The following is a 22,982-nucleotide window of genomic DNA, read 5'->3' as shown; positions in this document are numbered from 1 at the left end:
GTAGAGGAGCGACCCATGGATGAACTCGTGGAGAGGTTCCAGCTCCCAAAAGAAAACGATCAGAGATATGTTCATGTCAGAAACATCCTCCATAAAGAAACAACGTAGCCCCAGATACCAGGACATTCACTAATAGAAAGATTGCTGGACGCAGGTGACCTTGGCACTGTTAGGATATGCATGGGAGACGGTTGGAAAAGGTACACTCACCCCTGGATGAGACAAGGAAAAAATGGGAGGAGGAACTAGGCACTGAAATAGGTGGAGGAATCTGGATTGAACCACTGAACATGACAAGCTTCACCTCCACATGCACAGGGCTGAGCCTAAAGCAGCTAAAGGTGGTGCACAGCGCACACCTAACCAGAATTCGAATGAGCTGGTTCTTCCAAGAGGTGGAGGGCATGTGAGTGGTGCCAGAGAGGCCCGGCCAACCATACCCACATGTTCTAGTCCTGCCCAAGGCTTGTTGAGTACGGGATGCCCTTCTTTGAGGCATTGTCCAGGGTTATGAGGGGCAAGGGTTCAGCCATGCCCAAACGTGGCAGCCTTCAGGGTCTCAGACCAGCCAGAGCTCTTCGTGGGGAGGAGGGTGGAGAAAATAAATGTATCCATCCGTGGATCAGAAGAAGACTACCACAGGACGTGGAAGACATTCACCAACTTGTTCCAAGACTTGTTCGGCGCCAGCAACCAATATTGGGGGTGGGGGGGAACAAAAGCCGCAGAGGACCGGCTCGTAGGCAAAGCCCGATTCAAATGCCTGTAAATATGTGCCTTGGTGATGTTGAAGAATATCAAATATCCATTGGCGGGGGGAGGCAGCATCATAGAATTTAGTGCAGAAGGGGGCCACTCGGCCCATCGAGTCTGCACCGGCTCCTGGAAAGAGCACCCCACCTAAGGTCAACACCTCCACCCTATCCCCATAACCCAGTAACCCCACCCAACACCAAGGGCAATTTTGGACATGAAGGGCAATTTATCATGGCCAATCCACCTAACCTGCACATCTTTGGACTGTGGGAGGAAACCGGAGCACCCGGAGGAAACCCATACACACACGGGGAGGATGTAAATGTAAATTCGGAATCGAACCTGGGACCCTGGAACTGTGAAGCAATTGTGCTATCTACCGTGCTACCGTCATGGCCACAGTTGTTGTTGGGATGTTCCTTTATTGTGAATACATGTGTTTAAACTCTACAGCCTCCCTCGATACTGCGCTCTGCTAATTCTGGCCTCCCAAATTCCACCAATCGTATCTGGGACTTCAGTTACCTAGTTCATAAGAAATTCCTTCCCTGCACCTCGCTTTACTCCTTTAAGACACTCTTAAAACCTTCCTCTTTGAACAAGCTTTTTGCCACTGGACCCAATGTCTTTTTGTGGCTCAGTGTTATATTTTGTTTTATATGCTCGTGAAACGTGGGTCATTTTACTACATTATATTACTATACAAGTTGTTAATGCAGTAGGTAGGCAACCGATGTCCATGCTATGTTCCACTCAGTGTGGCACTCTTACTGGAGTCAGAAGATTATGGTTTCAAAGTCCCAGCCCAGACAGTTCAGCACAATCTTCAACATACTAAGTGTTGTATTGTTAGACATGCTATCTTTTGAATATGTTAGACCAAGTCTGCTATCTCAGGGGAATTAAATATCCCATGATACTACTCAAAGCAGAGCAAAGGGCTTCTTCTTGGTGCACTGGCCAATATTTATCGCTCAAACATCAACAAACCAGATTTTAGTTAATATCTCTTTGATGTTTGTGGAACTTGCTGTGCATAAATTGGCTGCTACATTGCAATAGTGATTACAATTCAAAAGAACTTCATAGGATGTCCCAGTAGAGATCACGAAAGATGCTATACAAATGCAACTTCTCTTTCCTTACAGGTTACATTAGCTCAGTAAGATCTGAAAGCAATATGAAACTAATAAACCAGTTAACATAGACCTCACCAAAACAACATCGCGGGAGGGATAGTTAAGTGTCATAAGTGGTAGGTGGATAATTGAAGAAAGAAACTTACCAGGCAAACAATCTATCTTCTTCATTCCGCATCCTCCACACACTGTAGGGGCACATAAAAGGAGCACAGATTTAGGAGCGTGCACTGTTGCATGGTAACCATACTACCCGTCAAAGCAAAATCTTCCAAAGCACCAGCACAGACTAAAATTAAATTATTAACTGAAATTTGATTCAGTCAAAACCAGGAAGCAGCTGTGGATTGGGCAGAATGATCCTCAATCTTCAAGATATGAAACAGGGCCAATATATTAAAACAACAAATATTTTTCATTTTGTGTTATAAATTCTGCTCTGTAGAAACTAATTTATCTATCAAGGCCTTATCTAACAACTGATTTTAACCTACCCATTTCAAACATAAGCATCCCAGAGTAGCACTGAATTTCAGGTGGTTCTTCAATTATGTAATATGGATGAGCTGCACATAAATAGTGCTTAGGTTTGGCAGCTCGCCCACTGACAGCAATAAATTCTTCCACTAAATGGGACATTGCAATGTTCCTGCCACAACAGCAGAAACAACTGACTTCCAGTTCATCATGATGTTAATAAGTAGTTAAAGATGTGGCAAGATGCTTAGATTTCCCTTGCGGGGAAGGAATAATGTTGGCGGAACAAATCTGAAAAGAACGAACACCATGTTTCCCTCAGATGAGCCTTTGGGTTGCCACCTTGCTGTGGTGGAGAGGTTTTAACGTTCCGTTGATCCCAAGCAATGCGTTGGGAGTCTTAAGCTCCTGGCAGGATCACCCAAGGTGGTACGGTCAAAGGGAGGAACGGGACAAAGCACAATCCAAAACAAGTCCTCAACAGCAGATCAGGCGGAAGATGCTCGTATAGTATCAATGGCTGCGATGGCAGATGAAGTCTGCAGAAGTGGGGAGATGCCAAGTCGTCGATGTTCCCTTGCCACTGGAACTGGATCTACTGTCAAAGATGTGTGATGGCATACCCATGTTAAAAGATGTCCCGCACCAGACGTTTACCTAGAGGAAACCAAAATACCCCCACACAGAGAAGCCCTGCGGTGAACGGTGAGAGACGGTGGGGACAGGAAGTCCTAAGCTTCGGAATGGCATGTAGGCGGTGGAGTTTGATTTAGTCACCTCTCTCCTGGAATAGGAACACGTTTCCTATTCCTTCAGCTTTCTTCAGGACTGACTAGCCTCTTCAGGATCCACTCTGCTCACCCACATGGGGAAAGGGCCAAAAAAGGTGCCCTAAAAATAGACAGAGAAAACACCAGCCTTTGATGGAGAACACACTTCTCAACTGCCAATCAATTGTAGATAAGGGCATTTTTGAGGAAGCCCCCAATTCCCCAAATATGATCTTGATCTCCCACAAAGTGTGGATGAAGTCTAAGCGTCATTAAACACACGAAGAATGGAAAAGCCATTAGGAGTGGATGGAACTCCAGCAGAGATTTTCAAACTCGGAAAAGGGATCATCCATCATCTCCTTGAAAATCTGGGACAGAGAAGAAATTCCAACCAATCTCAGGGATGCAGTCATCACAACCATCTTCAAGAAAGGAATCAAAGCGGAGTGTGGGAACCAGGAATCTCCCTACTTTCCATCGCTGGGAAGATAATTGCCCGAATCCTCACTAGCCGCCTTCTCCTGGAAAGCCAATGTGGCTTCTGACCAAACTGCGTGGTAGCAATGGAAGGATGCTTTTCTGATTGGAGGGCTGTGACCAGTGGTGTTCCACAGGGATCAGTGCTGGGACCTTTGATCTTTGTAGTATATATAAATGATTTGGAGGAAAATGTAACTGGTCTGATTAGTAAGTTTGCAGACGACACAAAGGTTGGTGGAATTGCGGATAGCGATGAGGACTGTCGGAGGATACAGCAGGATTTAGATTGTTTGGAGACTTGGGCGGAGAGATGGCAGATGGAGTTTAATCCGGACAAATGTGAGGTAATGCATTTTGGAAGGTCTAATGCAGGTAGGGAATATACAGTGAATGGTAGAACCCTCAAGAGTATTGAAAGTCAAAGAGATCTAGGAGTACAGGTCCACAGGTCACTGAAAGGGGCAACACAGGTGGAGAAGGTAGTCAAGAAGGCATACGGCATGCTTGCCTTCATTGGCCGGGGCATTGAGTTAAGAATTGGCAAGTCATGTTGCAGCTGTATAGAACCTTAGTTAGGCCACACTTGGAGTATAGTGTTCAATTCTGGTCGCCACACTACCAGAAGGATGTGGAGGCTTTAGAGATGGTGCAGAAGAGATTTACCATAATGTTGCCTGGTATGGAGGGCATTAGCTATGAGGAGCGGTTGAATAAACTCGGTTTGTTCTCACTGGAATGAAGGAGGTTGAAGGGAGACCTGATAGAGGTCTACAAAATTATGAGGGGCATAGACAGAGTGGATAGTCAGAGGCTTTTCCCCAGGGTAGAGGGGTCAATTACTAGGGGGCATAGGTTTAAGGTGATGAACTCGCTACTGGAGGTGGTGGTGGAAGCAGGGACAATAGTGGCATTTAAGGGGCATCTTGACAAATACATGAATAGGATGGGAATAGAGGGATACAGACCCAGGACGTGTAGAAGATTGTAGTTTAGTCGGGCTGCATGGTCGGCACGGGCTTGGAGGGCCGAAGGGCCTGTTCCTGTGCTGTACATTTCTTTGTTCTTTGTTTGCGGAACAGCGGATATGATTTTTTACTGCTCAGTAAATTCAAGAGAAATGCCAGGAGCAACATCAATCACTCTATATGGCTTTCATCAATTTGACCAAGGTTTTTGACTCAGTCAAATGGGACGTGCTACAGAAGACCCCCCATCAAAGGCTGGTTGTCCTGAGAAATTCATCAACATCCTCTGACTCCTCCACGACAAGATGTCAGTGACATTCCTCACCGAAGGATACAAGACAGAAACCCCGAGATCAAGACAGGAGTCAAGCAGGGAGAAGTCATTATCCCCAACCTTTTCTCCATCGCCACCATCCTTCACCTACAGGAGGAAGAAAAAATTTTCAACCTCAAACAGGTTGAAAATCCAAGAAGAAAACAACACCAACATCGCCATCTCCACTCTCAGAAGAGAATCTCCAAGCTGCTTGACAATTTCAAGGAAGCATACTGAAGAATCGGTCTCAGCCTCAACAAGACTCAAGTCCTTTACCAACCTTCCCCCAGGGCACGATCCGGTCGCACCCTCCATTAAGATCAACAGAGATACTGTACGAAACTTGGAACATTTCCCCTACAAGACATTGGTACGGCCACACTTGGAATACTGTGTGCAGTTCTGGTCACCCTATTATAGAAAGGATATTATTAAACTGGAAAGAGTGCAGAAAAGATTTACTAGGATGTTGCCGGGACTTGATGGTTTGAGTTATAAGGAGAGGCTGGATAGACTGGGACTTTTTTCCTTGGAGCGTAGGAGGCTTAGGGGTGATCTTATAGAGGTCTATAAAATAATGAGGGGCATAGATAAGGTAGATAGTCAACATCTTTTCCCAAAGGTAGGGGAGTCTAAAACTAGAGGGCATAGGTTTAAGGTGAGAGGGGAGAGATTCAGAAGGGCCCAGAGGGGCAATTTCTTCACTCAGAGGGTAGTGAGTGTCTGGAATGGGCTGCCAGAGGTAGTAGTAGAGGCGGGTACAATTGTGTCTTTTAAAAAACATTTAGATAGTTACATGGGTAAGATGGGTATAGAGGGTTATGGGCCAAGTGCGGGCAACTGGGATTAGTTTAATGGTAAAAACTGGGCGGCATGGACTGGTTGGGCCGAAGGGCCTGTTTCCATGCTGTAAACTTCTATGATTCTAAATTCTACATGGGGAGCCACCTCTCATCTAAGGTGGACATCAATGAGAAGATCCAACATTATACCCAATCCATGAACACCTCCTTCAGACGCCCAAGGACGAGAGTCTCTGACAACCGCAACATTAGTGCTGACACCAAGATCCTCATGTACAAGGTAATTGTCCACCCACCTCTTCTATACGACTCAGGAACTTGGGATTACATACAGATGCGACCTCAAGGCCCTGGAGGAGATACCATCAATGCTGTCAGAGACAGATTCTCCACATCAGCTGGAGGACAGATGTACTAAAATCAGCATCCCAGAAAGGGCCAAGAGCACCAGAATCGAAGCCACGATCACCTGAAACCTACTCTGCTGGGCTGGCTTAGGATGTCAGAATCCCAGATGCCAAAACAAATCTTCTTCCCCCCAGCTCAAGGAAAGCTCCTGAACAAGAGGAGGACAAAGGAAGCACGTCAGAGAGAATTTGAAAGGTTACCCCAAGAAATGCAACACAGACATTGACCCTTGCTCAAGAAACCCAAGGACCCTCCTGATTAATGGGCCACAAATCATCTATGTAAATTGTGAACAATTGTGGGCCCCACACCGATTCCCGAGGGACACTAGCTACTGATTGCCAGCCAGAGAAACACCTATCAATCCCCATTCTTTGCTTTCTATTAATTAGCCGATCCTCTATCCATGCTACTACTTTACCCTTAATGCCATACATCTTTATCTTATGCAGCAACCTCGTGTGGCACCTTGTCAAAAGCTTTCTGGAAATCCAGATGTACCACATCCATTGGCTCCCCGTTATCTACCGCACTGGTAATGTCCTCAAAAAACTCCACTGAATTCCATAAATTCACATCCCTTTGGGTGAAGAAGTTCCTCCTAAGCTCAGTCCTAAATCTACTTCCCCTTATTTTGAGGCTGTGCTCCCTAGTTCTGCTTTCACCCGCCAGTTGAAACAACCTGCCCGCATCTATCCTATCTATTCCCTTCATAATTTTATATGTTTCTATAAGATCCCCCTGCATCCTTCTAAATTCCAACGAGTACAGTCCCAGTCTACTCAACCTCTCCTCGTAATCCAACCCCCTCAGCTCTGGGATTAACCTAGTGAATCTCCTCTGCACACCCTCCAGTGCCAGTGCGTCCTTTCTCAAGTAACGAGACCAAAACTGAACACAATACTCCAGGTGTGGCCTCACTAACACCTTATACAATTGCAGCATAACCGCCCTAGTCTTAAACTCCATCCCTCTAGCAACGAAGGACAAAACTCCATTTGCCTTCTTAATCCCATGTTGCACCTGTAAACCAACATATGCGACTCATACACTAGCACACCCAGGTCTCTCTGCACAGTAGCATGTTTTAATATTTTATCATTTAAATAATAACCCCTTTTGCTGTTATTCCTACCAAAATGGATAACCTCACATTGCCAGACCCTAGTCCATTCACTTAACCTATCCAAATCTGTTATAACCTGCCTACTTACCATTGGCTGGGGACTAATGACAATCCAACAATCCTGTGGGAGTATGGGTTTCCCCAATGAGGGGGGGGGGGGGGGGTGGAGAAACCATTAGTAAACTCCTAGTAAACCAGCAGGAAGGAGTGTGCAGCAAGGGAAGTTGCTGCTGCTGTTATATATATATGTTATTGTAAATAAATGTTATTACTTTGTATCCTTAAAACTCGTGCTGGATTCTTCGTGGCCATCACAAAACTGGCGACGAAGGTTAAAGTGAATAGCGGTCTACACTGCTGAAGCCACCTCCCTGGATTTTTGTTGGATACAGGTTGGAAGTTGTTTTCTATTATACCATGCCTCTGTATGGACGTTTGGATGTTTTTGATGCTGCGCTGGAAAGCTGGAACCAGTACACACAACGGATGCGTTACTATTTCCGGGCAAACAATATCACCGAAAACGAGCGCCAGGTGGTCATATTGCTCACCGCCTGCGGCCCGCTTGGTTTGCAGTATTAACAATGGGGCCACCCAGAGAAAGTTGTTAGCTGAGCCAACATTGACTTTTCAACAGGCCATTCAAATAGTATTGTCCCGAGAGAGCGCAGAATGAGGAGTGCACGAGCTACAGGGAATGGAAGTGCATGCCGTGAGGCACAACCCCTTCCGTCCGAAAACGTCCCCCCGCACTCCTGCGGTACCTTGGGCGAGGCAACGTCCGGACCGACGCCAGTGGCCGTCGGACATTCCTTCCCGAAGGGTGCCTTCTCCAGAACCAATGGATGAGTAGCCATGTCCGTGTCAGACTGGTAGGCGCCGACACCGTTGCGGACGGCGGTCCTGGGGGCGCCGTCGTTCCGACCGTAACAGGGACCAGCCCAGGGGCCGTACCTTCCATGTGGATGAACCTGCGGCGACTACTCCGGAGGACGTGGAGACGGAGGACGACTGCCTGCAGCTGCATTGTGTGGCAGCTCCCCGTGTGGCCCCCATTAAGGTGACAGTACGGGTCAACTTAGCAAATACGGCTTCCAACTAGACCGATATCCAATGCCTCGCATAGAGGATCTCTACGCGAAGCTTGCAGGTGGACTCTAGTTCACAAAATTAGATACGAGTCACACCTACCTGCAGTTGGAGCTGGACCCTGCCTCCCGACCATATGTAACGATTAATACACACAGGGGCCTGTATGAATATACACGGTTGCCCTTTGGAGTATCCTCTGCCTGCGCAATTTTTCAACGTGTTATGGAGGGCATTTTGAGAGGTTTACCACGTGTTGCTGTCTACTTAGATGACGTTTTGATTACAGGGGCGTCGGAGCAGAAACATTTGGAAAATCTAGAGGCTGTCCTTAGACGCTTTTCAGGGGCTGGAGTCCGTTTACGTCGCACAATGCGTATTTCAGGCAAAGGAAGTAGTCTACCTAGGTTATCGGGTGGACCGCGAAGGTTTTCACCCCGTCGCAGAGAAGGTGCGTGAAATTCACAGGCCCCCGCCCCGACTGACACTTCGCATCTTCGTTCTTTTCTCGGTCTCGTAAACTATTACGGGAAGTTCCTCCCCAATCTGGCAACTACGCTGGCCCCTTTGCACCTTCTGCTAAAGAAAAATCACACCTGGGTTTGGGGTCAGCCGCAAGAAACCGCTTTCCTGCGGGTCAAGCAACAATTGTCGTCGTCTGGGTTACTAACCCACTATGATCCTGGAAAGCCTTTGCTCGTCACGTGATGCATCCCTGTATGGTATTGGGGCCGTCCTGTCCCACAAGATGGAGAACAGGGCCGAGCGACCGATAGCTTTCGCCTCCTGCACATCGACTGCAGCGGAGAAAAAGTACGCGCAGATCGAGGAGGGGGGCCTGGCAGTGGTTTTTGCGGTGAAACGCTTCCACCAGTTCGTGTATGGCCGCCATTTCACTATCGTGACTGATCATAAGCCTCTGCTGGGACTTTTCAGAGAGGATAAGCCAATACCGCCCATTGCTTCCGCACGGATCCAGCGCTGGGCTTTGTTGCTTGCTGCATACGAGTATTCTCTGGAGCATAAACCAGGTACGCAGATAGCAAATGCCGACGCACTGAGCCGATTAGTTAGGCACGACCTGCCCTTTATGAACCCATGCTGCGTCTGCCCAATGGGACAATTTCCATCCACATGCCTCACTATTTCTTCCTTGATGATAGATTCCAGCATCTTCCCTACTACCAAAGTTAAGCTAACTGGCCTATAGTTACCCACTTTCTGCCTACCTCCTTTTTTAAAATCAGTGGTGTCACGTTTGTTAATTTCCAATCCGCTGGGAATACCCCAGAGTCTAGTGAATTTTGGTAAATTATCACTAGTGCATTTGCAATTTCTTCTGGCATCCCTACAAATCTTTGACCCCTTCCTGTTTCACATCTACATGCTGTCCCTCAGCGATATCTAAAAACAGTACCAATTTCCACACGTCTGCCAAGAACTAAAACCAGCTCTGGAACGCCACCATTCTCAAGTTTTCCTTTGTCAAAGTGCTGGTCAGGGATTCCGAACTGGATATGTAGAAATTTCTTCTAACTAAATATTGGGAAGACTGAAGCCATTGCCTTCAGAATCCATCACAAACTCCGTTCCCTGGACATCAACTCCTTCCCACTTCCTGGGTCCGAGGTGAACTAGACCGTTCACAATGTTGATGTGATATCTCAACCAGAGATAAACTTCCAACCAGATGTCTGCACCATCATCACAACTATCGAATTTTGCATCCATAATATTGCCAAATACTGCCCAGCTGTTCCAATACACCCCTGGCAGGCCAGCTTTCTATGTTCTAAATGGCCGACTTTGTTCCTATATTCTACTCTTCCCATCACCAATACCCTGGGCTTCCCATTGACCAGAAAGTGTGAGGTTATGCACTTTGGTAGGAAGAATGGAGGCATAGACTATTTTCTAGATGGGAAAAGGCTTTGGTAATCAGGAGCACATAGGGATTTATGAGTCCTAGTTCAAGATTCTCTTAAGGTTAATTAATGTGCAGGTACAGTCGGCATTTAGGAAGGCAAATGCAATGTTAGCATTCACATCGAGACGGCTAGAATACAAGAGCAGAGATGTACTTCTGAGCTTGTATAAGGCTCTGGTCAGACTCTATTTGGAGTATTGTGAGCAGTTTTCGGCCCCGTATCCAAGGAAGGTTCACAAGAATAACCCTGGAATGAAGAGCTTGTCATAGGAGGAGGGTTGAGGACTCTGGATCTGCACTCGCTGGGAGTTTAGAAGGATGAGGCGGACAGCATTGCGGCACAATGGTTAGCACTGCTGCCTCACGACATCAAGGACCCGGGTTCGATCCCAGCCCCAAATCACTGTCCATGTGGAGTTTGCACATTCTCCCTGTTTCTGTGTGGGACTCACCCCCACAACCCAAAAATATGTGCAGGGTGGGTAGATTGGCCATACTAAATTGCCCCTTAATTGGATACTCTATTTATTTCTTTTTAAAAAAAGAGGATGTTTCCACTAGTAGGAAAAACTAGAACTAGAGGGCACAGCCTCAAACTGAAGATCCTTTAAAACAGAGACGAGGAGGAATTTCTTCAGCCAGAGGGTCGCAGAAGGCTGTGGAGGCTAAATCATTTGAGTGTTTTCAAGACAGAAATAGATAGATTCTTGATTAATAAGGGGATCAGGGGTTATGGGGAGAAGGCAGGAGAATGGGGATGAGAAAATTATCAGCCATGATTGAATGGCAGAGCGGCCTAATTCTGTTTGTGTCTTCTAGTGTTGCAACCACAGACTGGTAAGTCTGCAGCAACCAGCTCGCACCCCCCCCCACCCCCCCCCACTCCCAAGTCTGTCCATTATCTACAAACTACAAGTGAGGAAAGTGATGGAATACTCTCCACTTGTCTGGATGAGGCAGCTGAAATGCTCAGGAAGCTCAACAATGCCTAGAACAAAATAAGCCCACTTGATTAGTATCCCACCTGCCACCATCGATGAACAGTGGCTTTCATGTGCGCCATCGACAACAGGCACTGCAGCAACTCAGTAAGATTTCACCAGCACCTTCCAAACCCCAATCTCCACCACCTAGAAGAACTGGGGCAGCAGGTGCATGAAAATACCACCACGTCACATTGCATTCAAACTTGGGAATATATAGCCATTCCTTCATTGACACTGGGTCAAAAGCTTTGAACTCATTAACAATAGTCAGCAGATCTACACTGCAGTAGTTCAAGAAACTGGTTCATCACTATCTTTACAAGAGCAATTTTAAAACAAAATTCATTTATGGGATGTGGGCATTGCTGGATAGGCCAGCATTTATTGCCCATCCCTCGTTGACCTTCAGAAGGTGGTGGAGTTGCCTTCTTGAACCACTGCAGTCCTTGAAGTGTAGGTACACCCACTGTGCTGTTAGGGAGGGAGTTCCAGGATGTTGCCCCAGCGGCAGTGAAGGAATGGCGATATATATCCAAGTCAGGGTGGTGAGTGACTTAGAGGAGAACCTCCAGGTGGTGTGGTTCCCAGGTATCTGCTCTCTTGTCCTTCTAGATGGTAGTGATCGTGAGTTTGAAAGATGCTGTCTAAGGAACCTTGGTGAGTTACTGCAGTGCATCTTGTAGATGTTACACATGGTTGCCACTGTCAGTGGTGGAGGGTTTGAATGTTTGTGGAAGGAAGAGCAATCAAGCAGGCTGCTGTTTCCTGGATGGTGTTGAGCTTCTTGCGAGTTATTGGAGCTGCATTCATCCAGGCAAGTAGAGTATTCAATTACACTCCTGATTTGTGCCTTGTAGATGGTTGACAGGCTTTTTGGGGGGGGGGGGGGGGGGTCGTCAGGAGGGGAGGACTCCTCGCCTTTGACCTGCCCCGGTAGCCACAGTATTAATGTGGCTAGTCTAGTTCAGTTGCTGATCAATGGTAACCCAGAGGATGTTGATTGTGGGGAATCCAGCGATGGTAATGCCATTGAATGTCAAGGGGTGAGGGTTAGATCCTTTCTTGTAGGAGATGGTCATTGCCTGACAGTTGTGTGGCGCGAATATAACTTGCCACTTGTCAGCCCAAGCCTGGATATTGTCCAGGTCTTGCTGCATTTGGACACGACTGCTTCATTATCTGAAGAGTCGTGAATGGTTGTGCAGTCTTCCCCACTTCTGACCTTATGATGGAAGGCAGGTCATTGACGAAGCAGCTGAAAATGGTTGGGCCTAGGACACTACGCTGAGGAACTCCTGCAGTGATGTCCTGGAGCCGAGATGATTGACCTCCAACCACTATAACCATCTTCCTTTGTGCCAGGTACAACCCCAATCAGCGGAGAATCCCCCCAACCCACCCGATTCACATAGACTCCAGTTTAGCTAGGGCTCCTTACTGCCATACTCAGTCAAATGCTGGCTTGATGTCAAGTGCAGTCATTCTCACCATACCTCTGGCATTCACCCCCCCTCCCCCCTGGGTTGCTGCTGCTGCTGACCTCCTAGCACTCCGCGAGATAGTCTAGGAACGGTTGCCACCGCCTGAAGAAACCCTGCACAGACCCTCTCAAGGCAAACTTTTTCCTCTCCAGCTTAATGAACCCTGCCATGTCATTTATCCAGGCTTCCACACTGGAGGGCTTCGCGTCTTTCCATAATAGCAAGATCCTCCGCCGGGCTACCAAGGACGCAAAGGCCAGAATACCAGCCTCTTTCGCCTCCTGCACTCCCGGTTCGTCTGTTACCCCAAATAATGCCAACCCCCAACTCGGTTTGACCTGGACTTTCACCACCTTGGACATAAGTCCTCGTGAAACCCCTCCAGAACCCATCCAATGCCGGGCACAACCAGAACATGTGGACATGATTCGCCGGGCTTCCCGAGCACCTCCCACACCTGTCCTCCATCCCAAAGAACCGACTCAACCTCGCCCCTGTCATATGCGCTCTGTGAGTAACCTTCAATTGTATTAAGCTGAGCCTGGCGCAAGAGGAAGAGGAGTTAACCCTACTCAGGGCATCAGCCCACAGACCCTCATCAATCTCCTCCCCAAGCTCCTCCTCAAACTTGCCCTTTAGCTCCTCTACCAAAACCTCCTCCTCTTCTTTCATCTCTTGATAGATCACCGAAAACTTGCCTTCTCCGACCCATACACCCGAAACCACCATGTCCAGAATCCTGTGTGCCGGGGGCAACGGGAATTCCCTCACCTGCCACCTCACAAACGCCCTCACTTGCATATACCTGAACGCATTTCCCGGCGGTAGCCCAAACTTCTCCTCCAGCGCCCCTAGGCTCGCAAACGTCCCATCTATAAACAGGTCCCCCATTCTTCTGATCCCTGCCCGATGCCAGCTCCGAAACCCCCCATCCATCCCTCCCAGGACGAACTGATGGTTCTCCCGAATCGGGGACCAAACCGAGGCTCCCATCTCACCTCTATGCCGTCTCCACTGCCCCCAAATCTTCAACGCTACCGCCACCACCAGACTCGTGGTGTACCGTGTCGGCGAGAGCGGCAGCGGTGCCGTCACCAGCGCCCTCAGGCTCGTGCCCCTGCAGGACACCATCTCCAACCTCTTCCACGCCGCCCCCTCTATTACCCACTTACGGATCATCGCCACGTTGGCTGCCCAATAGTAGCCGCACAGATTCGGCAGCGCCAGCCCTCCCCTGTCCCTGCTACGCTCCAGAAACACCCTCTTTACCCTTGGGGCCTTATTTGCCCACACGAAACCCATGATACTCCTACCTACCCGTTGAAAATGGCCTTGGGAATCATAATGGGAAGGCACTGGAACACAAAGAGAAACCTCGGGAGGACCATCATTTTAACCGACTGTACTCTGCCCGCTAGAGAGAGTGGCAGCACATCCCATCTTTTGAAATCCTCCTCCATCTGCTCCACCAACCACGTCAAATTGAGCTTGTGCAGGGCCCCCCGGCTCCCAGCCACCTGGATCCCCAAGTACCGAAGGTTCCTTTCCGCCCTCTTCAATGGTAGGTCGTCTATCCCCCTTCCCTGGTCCCCTGGATGCACCACAAAGAGCTCACTTTTCCCTACATTGAGCTTATAGCCCAAGAAGTCCCCAAACTCCCTTAGGATCCGCATGACCACCACCATCCCCTCCACTGGATCTGCCACATATAGCAACAGGTCGTCCGCATACAGCGACACCTGATGTTCCTTTCCCCCTCGGACCAACCCCTTCCATTTCCTGGACTCCCTTAGTGCCATGGCCAAAGGCTCAATTGCCAATGCAAACAACAAAGGGGACAGGGGGCCCCCCCGCCTCGTCCCTCGGTACAGCCGAAAGTACTCCGACCTCCGCCGATTCGTAGTCACACTCGCCACCAGGGCTCTATATAGGAGCCTGACCCAACTGATAAACCCCTCCCCGAACCCAAACCTCCGCAACACTTCCCACAGATACTCCCACTCCACCCGGTCGAAGGCCTTCTCCGCGTCCATAGCTGCCACTACCTCCGCCTCTCCCTCCACCGATGGCATCATAATCACGTTGAGGAGCCTCCGCACATTAGTGTTTAGCTGCCTGCCCTTTACAAATCCCGTCTGGTCCTCATGAATCACCCCAGGGACACAGTCCTCAATTCTCGTAGCCAGCAGTTTTGCCAGCAACTTAGCGTCCACATTAAGGAGCGAGATCGGTCTATACGACCCATGTTGCAATGGGTCCTTCTCCAGTTTCAGAATCAGCGAGATCAGCGCCCCGGACATTGTCGGGGGCAGGGTCCCCCTCTCCCTTGCCTCAGTGAAAGTCCTCACTAACAACAGGCCTAGCAGGTCCACATATTTCCAATAAAACTCGACCAGGAACCCATCTGGCCCCGTGGCCTTCCCCGCCTGCATGTTCCCCAATCCTTTAACCAGCTCCTCCAACCCAATTGGCGCCCCTAAACCAGCCACCTCCTGCTCCTCCACCCTCAAGAACCTCAGTTGATCCAAAAATCGTCGCATCCCCTCTTCCCCCGCTGGGGGCTCAGATCTGTACAGCTCCTCATAGAAGTCCTTAAATACCTCATTTACCCTCACCGCACGCCGCACCGTATTCCCCCTGCTATCCTTAACTCCACCTATCTCCCTAGCTGCCACCCTCTTACGTAGCTGGTGTGCCAGCATCCGGCTCGCCTTCTCCGCAATACACGTTGCCCCGTGCTTTCCTCCACTGTGCCCCTGTGGTCAACAGGTCAAACTCCGTCTGGAGATTTCGCCGCTCCCCAAGTAGTCCCTCCTCGGGGGGCCTCTGCACATCTCCTGTCCACCCTTAAGATCTCCCCCACCAACCTCTCCCTCTCCCTGCCCTCTCCCTTCCCCCTGTGAGCCCTAATGGAGATGAACTCTCCCCTGATCACCGCCTTCAACGCCTCCCAGGCTACCCCCACCTGCACCTCTCCTTTGTCATTGGCCTCCAAGTATCTCTCAATGCACCCCCGCACCCTCCCACACACCTCCTCATCCGGCAGTAATTCCACATCAAGACGCCACAGCGGGCGCTGGTCCCCCTCCTCTCCTAACTCCAGCTCCACCCAGTGCGGGGCGTGGTCTGAGATGGCTATGGCCGAATACTCAGTTCCTCCCACTTTCTGGATTAGCAGCCTACTCAAAACAAAAAAATCTATCCGGGCATAGGCTCTGTGTACATGGGAAAAGAATAAGAATTCCCTGGCCAGGGGCCTACGCCTCCCGAACCCTCCAGTCCCCCAGACGGCTGACCCCCGCCCCGACCACCTCTCCTATTTCCAGTTCCCCATTGGCCAATGCAGCAGCAACCCTATACCCCTCCTCCCCCACCCCGCTAGATCCATATCTAGCTCTTTTGCTCCCCCCGTAACACTCCTGTAAGTCAGTTGACTCCTGCTGACCCCGGCCACTCCCGCCTTCCCATCGACCCCCCCCCCCCCAGTGTGGGAATCCCCCCTTCCCCCTCCTCCCCAGCAGTCAGTGTGCGCTCCTCCGACCCCCACCACCGTCCTTCCCTCGCGCGGGAAAAAGCCCGCGCTTTCCTGAGCCGGCCCCGCCCCCTCTGGCGCAGCTCAGTTTGCGGCCTTATCTCAATTCCCCCATCCCCGGGCCTCCCCTCCCTCCAACACCGGTGCCCACACGCTCCCAGTCTCCCCAGCAAATCCCTTCACCCATCCCCATCCAGCACCTAACCAAGGAAACATTCCCTACACGTAGTTAAAACCATATATACAGCAGACATCCCCCCACAACCACAGACCCTCAATTTGAGTCCAACTTTTCAGTCTGTATAAAGCTCCAAGCCTCCTCAGGTGTTTCAAAACAGTGGTGCCGATCTTGGAATGTGACCCACAATCGCGCTGGCTGCAGCATACCGAACTTAACCCCCTTCCGATGGAGCACCGCCTTGGCCCGATTAAAGCCAGCTCTCTTCTTGGCCACCTCTGCACTCCAGTCCTGGTAGATTCGGATCTCCGTGTTCTCCCACCTGCTGCTCCACTCTTTCTTGGCCCATCTCAAGACACACTCTCTATCCATAAAGCTGTGAAACCTCACCACTACAGCCCTTGGCAGCTCGTTGGCCTTGGGTCTCCTTGCTAGGACCCAATGAGCCCCATCTAGCTCCAGGGGGCTCAGGAAGGCTCCCGCACCCATCAGCGAATTGAGCATCGTGCTCACATATGCCCCGGTATCGGGCCCCTCAACTCCTTCAGGGAGACCCAGAATCCGAAGATTCTTCCTCCTCCACCTATTCTCCAGGTCCTCAAATCTTTCTGCCCACCTCTTTGCAGCGCCTCGTGTGCCTCCACCTTCACCGCCAGGCCCAAGATCTCATCCTCGTTCTCCAAGGCTTTCTGCCGCACCTCCCGGATCGCCGCCCCCTGGGTCTCCACTAGCTTCACAATCGCCGCCTTCATTGGCGCCAGCATTTCTGTCTTCAGCTCCTCAAAGCAGCGTTTAAGAAAATCCTGCTGCTCCTGCGACCACTGCGCCCATGCTGCTTGGTCTCCACCCGCCGCCATCTTGCTTTTTCTCCTTCTCACTTTTCGCTGCTCCAAGATCCCTTTTTTCACCGCTCCACTCCTGGCCCATTCCATATACTGTCGGGGGGACCTTGCTGTCACCTTCCCACACTGGAAGACGTCGAATAAGTGCCGTTGGGGCCCCTCTAGAGAGAGCCCTAAAGTCCGTTCCTGGAGGGAACTGCCGAACGTGCGACCTATTCAGGCATGGTCGCAACCGGAAGTCAAAACTGACATCTGTGATCACAGAATTTACAGTGTAGGAGGCCATCGGCCCATAGAGTCTGCACCGGCCCTGGGAAAGAGCACCCGACTTAAGCCCACGCCTCCACCCTATCCCAGTAACCCCACCGAACCTTTTGGACACTAAGGGGCAATTTATCATGGCCAATCCACCTAACCTGCACATCTCTGGACTGTGGGAGGAAACCAGAGCACCTGGTGGAAACCCACGCAGACACGGGGAGGAAGTGCAAACTCCACACAGGCAGTCACCCAAGACCGGAAATGAACCTGGGAAACTGGAGCTGTGAGACAGCAATGCTAACCACTGTGCCACCGTGTCGGGGCATTCCGGAGGAGACCAAGATGGATCATCCACTCTGCACTTCTGGCGGAAGATTGTTGTGAATGCCTCAGCCTTGCCTTTTGCTCATATGTGCTGGGCTCCTCCATCATAGAGGATGGGGATGTTTGTAGAGCCTCCGCCTCTAGTGAGATGATTAATAGTCCACCACCATTCACGGTTGGATGTGGCAGGACTGCAGAGCTTAGATCTGATGCGTTGGTTGTGGAATCGTTTAGCTCGGTCTATTACTTGCTGCTTTTGGTGTTTGGCACAGAAGTAGGCCTCTGTTGTAGCTCACCAGGTTGATGCCTCCATTTCAAGTCTGCCTGATGTTGCTCCTGGCATGCTCTCCTGCACTCTTTATTGAACCAAGGTTGATCCCCTAGCTTGGTGGTAATGGTAGAGTGAAGGATATGCCAGGCCACGAGGTTGCAGATTGTGGTTGAATACAATTCTGCTGCTGCTGATGGCCCACAGCGCCTCATGGGTGTCCAGTCTTGAGTTGTTAGATCTCTTTGAAGTTTATCTTATTTTGCACAGTGGTAGTGCCACACATGATGGAGGGTATCCTCAATGTGAAGACGGGACTTTGTCTCCACAAGGATTGTGCAGTGGTCACATCTACGGCAGGCAGATTGGTGAGGATGAGATCAAGGATGTTTTTCCCTCTTGTTGGTTCCCTCACCACCTGTTGCAGTCCCAGTCTAGCAGCTATGTCCTTTAGTACCCGGCCAGTTCGGTCTGTTGTGGTGCTACCGAGCCACTCTTGATGATGGATATTGAAGTCCCCTACCCATAGCATATTCTACGCCCTTGTCACCCTCAGTGCTTCCTCCAAGTGGTGTTCAACATGGAGGAGTACTGATTAGTCAGCTGATGGTGGCCAGTACGTGGTAATCAGCAGGAGGTTTCCTTGCCCATGTTTAACCTGAAACCATGAGACTTCATGGGGTCCAGAGTTGATGCTGATCAGGGCAACTTCCTCCCGACTGTATACCAGTGTGCCACCGCCTCGGCTTGGTCTGTCCTGTCGGTGAGAAAGGACATACCCAGGAATGGTAATAGTGCTGTCTGGGATATTGTCTGAAAGGTATGATTCTGCGAGTATGACTATGTCAGGCTGTTGCTTGACTATTCTGAGAGTTAGCTCTCCCAAATTTGGCACAAGCTCCCAGATGTTAGTAAGGAGGGCTTTACAGGATCGACAGGGCTGGGTTTGCCATTGTCATTTCCAGTTATTTCTTTTTTGTCTTTTTGTAGTGATTGAATACAATTGCGTGGCTTACCAGAGCATTTAAGAGTCAGCTACATTGCTGTGGGCCTGGAGTCACATGAAGGCCAGACCAGGTATGGATAGCACATTTCCTTCCCTAAAAGGACATGAGTGAACCAGATGGGTTTTACGACAATTGGCGATGGTTTCACAGTCATCATTAGACTTTTAATTCCAAATATTTCATTGAGTTTACCTGCCGTGGTGGGATTCGAACCCGGGTCATAAGAACATAAGAACTAGGAGCAGGAGTAAGCCATCTGGCCCTTCGAGCCTGCTCCGCCATTCAATGAGATCATGGCTGATCTTTTGTAGACTCAGCTCCACTTTCCAGCTCGAACACCATAACCCTTTATTCTCCAAAAAACTATCTTTATCTTGAAAACATTTAATGAAGGAACCTCAACTGCTTCACCGGGCAAGGAATTCCATAAATTCACAACCCTTTCGGTGAAGAAGTTCCTCCTAAACTCAGTCCTAAATCTACTTCCCCTTATTTTGAGGCTATGCCCCCTAGTTCTGCTTTTACCCACTAGTGGAAACATCCTGCCCGCATCTATCCTATCTATTCCCTTCATAATTTTATATGTTTCTATAAGATCCCCCCCGTATCCTTCTAAATTCCAACGAGTACAGTCCCAGTCTACTCAACCTCTCCTCGTAATCCAACCCCCTCAGGTCTGGGATTAACCTAGTGAATCTCCTCTGCACACCCTCCAGCGCTAGTACACCCTTTCTCAGGTAAGGAGACCAAAACTGAACACAATACTCCAGGTGTGGCCTCACTAACACCTTATACGTTTGCAGCATAACCTCCCTAGTCTTAAACTCCATCCCTCTAGCAATGAAGGACAAAACTCCATTTGCCTTCTTAATCACCTGTTGCACCTGTAAACCAACTTTTTGTGATTCATGCACTAGGACACCCAGGTCCCTCTGACCGCAGCATGTTTCAATATTTTATTTAAATAATAATCCCTTTTGCTGTTATTCCTACCAAAATGGATAACCTCACATTTGTCAACATTGTATTCCATCTGCCAGACCTTAGCCCATTAACTTAACCTATCTACATCCCTCTGCAGACTTCCAGTATCCTCTGCACTTTTTCCTTTACCACTCATCAGTGTCACCTGCAAACTTGGACACATTGCACTTGGTCCCCAACTCCAAAGCAACTCCAAGTCATCTATGTAAATTGTGAACAGTTGTGGGCCCAACACTGATCCCCGAGGGACACCACTAGCTACTGATTACCAAACAGAGAAACACCCATTAATCCCCACTCTTTGCTTTCGATTAATTAACCAATCCTCTATTCATGCTACTACTTTACCCTTAACGCCATGCATCGTTATCTTATGCAGCAACCTTTTGTGTGGCACCTTGTCACAAGCTTTCTGGAAACCCAGATATTCCACATCCATTGGCTCCCTGTTATCTACCACACTGGTAATGTCCTCAAAAAATTCCACTAAATTAGTTAGGCATGATCTGCCCTTTATGAACCCATGCTGCATCTGTCCAATGGGACAATTTCCATCCAAATGCCTCGCTATTTCGTCCTCGAGGATAGATTCCAACATCTTCCCTACTACCCAAGTTAAGCTAACTGGCCTATAATTTCCCACTTTCTACCTACCTCCTTTTTTAAAGTGGTGTCACGTTTGCTAATTTCCAATCCGGGTCCGCAGACATTATCCTGGGTCTCTGGATTACTAGTCCAGTGACAATACCACTACGTCACCGCCTCCTCTTACAGGTAGGGAAAAAATGATGCCCTGACCACTGGCACCCATGTCAACTGGACGGACGGATGAAATGAAAGAAAAAATGCACTGCCAATTTTTAAATTCTTATATGTTGTTTCCCCAACTCCAATCTCATCCTGCCCCACAACCCTCCGAGATATCTGGGCTCTGCTAATTCTGGTCTTTTGAACATTCCTGATTTTAATGCTGCACCAATGGTGGTCATGCTTTCAGTTGCCAAGGCCCTAAGTTCTGCAATACAGTCTCTAAACCTCTTTGACCAAGCTTCTGGTCATCTAATGTAATATCTCTTTACATTAGCTTTATGAAACTCCAGTGAAGCACCTTAGATGTGTGATTCATGCAAAGGTAACGTTAAAAGCTCTTTCTGGAGATGCAAAACCATGAATTTAGACCCTGAAAGTATCAGCTCTGAAATAACTTACCCTACATTATTTAAAAAGTGGCATGGAGGAAAGTGAACTGCCTGATGCATAAGTCACAATGAATAGAAGTAGTAATAATAGAAGAGAGGAAAATCAGTTAGCTATCCACGAGAGCCAGCTCTCTTCTGATATGCGCAAGAATGCAGACTTCAGCCCCCAGGCATTTTAAAACTATGCTTTTAGACCAGCTACATTGCTGAAGGTGACAGGCATTATGCCTACAGGTTTTCATAGTGCTGATTGTGGAGCACTCCAGTATCCTATATCCCATGAGCAGGTACTGATGCATGAAATTAAAACTTTGCAGTATGCCATGAAGAATATAGTCATGTCAGGACCATAGAACATTACAGCGCAGTACAGGCCCTTTGGCCCTCGATGTTGCACCGACCTGTTAAACCACTCTAAAGCCCATCTACACTATTCCCTTATCGTCCATATGTCTATCCAATGACCATTTGAATGCCCCTAATGTTGGCGAGTCCACTACTGTTGCAGGCAGGGCATTCCACACCCTTACTACTCTGAGTAAAGAATCTACCTCTGGCATCAGTCTTATATCTATCTCCCCTCAATTTAAAGGTATGTCCCCTCGTGCTAGACATCACCATCCGAGGAAAAAGGCTCTCACTGTCCACCCTATCCAATCCTCTGATCATCTTGTATGCCTCAATTAAGTCACCTCTTAACCTTCTTCTCTCTAACGAAAACAGCCTCAAGTCCCTCAGCCTTTCCTCATAAGATCTTCCCTCCATACCAGGCAACATTCTGGTAAATCTCCTCTGCACCCTTTCCAATGCTTCCACATCCTTCCTATAATGCGGCGACCAGAATTGCACGCAATACTCCAAATGCGGCCGCACCAGAGTTTTGTACAGCTGCAACATGACCACATGGCTCCGAAACTCAATCCCTCGACCAATCAAAGCTAATACACCATACGCCTTCTTAACAACCCTCTCAACCTTGGTGGCAACTTTCAGGGATCTATGTACATGGACACGGAGATCTCTCTGCTCATCACACTGCCAAGAATCTTACCATTAGCCCAGTACTCGGTCTTCCTGTTATTCCTTCCAAAATGAATCACCTCACACTTTTCTGCATTAAACTCCATTTGCCACCTCTCAGCCCTGCGCTGCAGCTTATCTATGTCCCTCTGTACCTTGTAACATCCTTCCACACTGTCCACAACTCCACCGACTTTAGTGTCATCTGCAAATTTACTCACCCATCCTTCTACGCCCTCCTCCAGGTCATTTATAAAAATGACAAACAGAAGTGGCCCCAAAACAGATCCTTGTGGTACGCCACTAGTAACTGGACTCCAGTCTGAACATTTCCCATCAACCACCAGCTAGCCAATTTCTGATCCAAACTGCTAAATCACCCTGAATTCCATGCCTCCGTATTTTCTGCAGTAGCCTACCGTGGGGAACCTTATCAAACGCTTTACTGAAATCCATATACACTACATCAACTGCTTTACCCTCATCCACCTGTTTGGTCACCTTCTCAAAGAACTCAATAAGGTTTGTGAGGCACAACCTACCCTTCACAAAACCGTGTTGACTATCTCTAATCAAATTATTCCTTTCCAGATGATTAGACATCCTATCTCTTATAAGCCTTTCCAAGATTTTGCCCACAA

At 48.9% G+C, this 22,982-nt stretch overlaps 1 protein-coding gene across 2 annotated transcripts in view; it reads right to left on the bottom strand.

The window, feature by feature from the left end:
* The window catches only part of LOC140426383 (guanine nucleotide-binding protein G(I)/G(S)/G(O) subunit gamma-12), a 165,206-nt gene that overhangs the window by 124,426 nt on the left and 17,798 nt on the right, over positions 1–22,982 (bottom strand). For both annotated transcript variants that reach the window (XM_072511076.1, XM_072511077.1), the window contains exon 2: positions 2,042–2,083. The gene's annotated coding sequence lies outside the window, so the exon portion shown is untranslated. The remainder of the gene's footprint in view (positions 1–2,041; positions 2,084–22,982) is intronic.

This window comes from Scyliorhinus torazame, chromosome 7 (genome assembly GCF_047496885.1).
Source record: "Scyliorhinus torazame isolate Kashiwa2021f chromosome 7, sScyTor2.1, whole genome shotgun sequence".
Taxonomy (NCBI): Eukaryota; Metazoa; Chordata; class Chondrichthyes; order Carcharhiniformes; family Scyliorhinidae; genus Scyliorhinus; species Scyliorhinus torazame.
The sequence above is the reverse complement of the archived record's forward strand: the minus strand, read 5'-3'. Positions and strand labels throughout refer to the sequence as shown.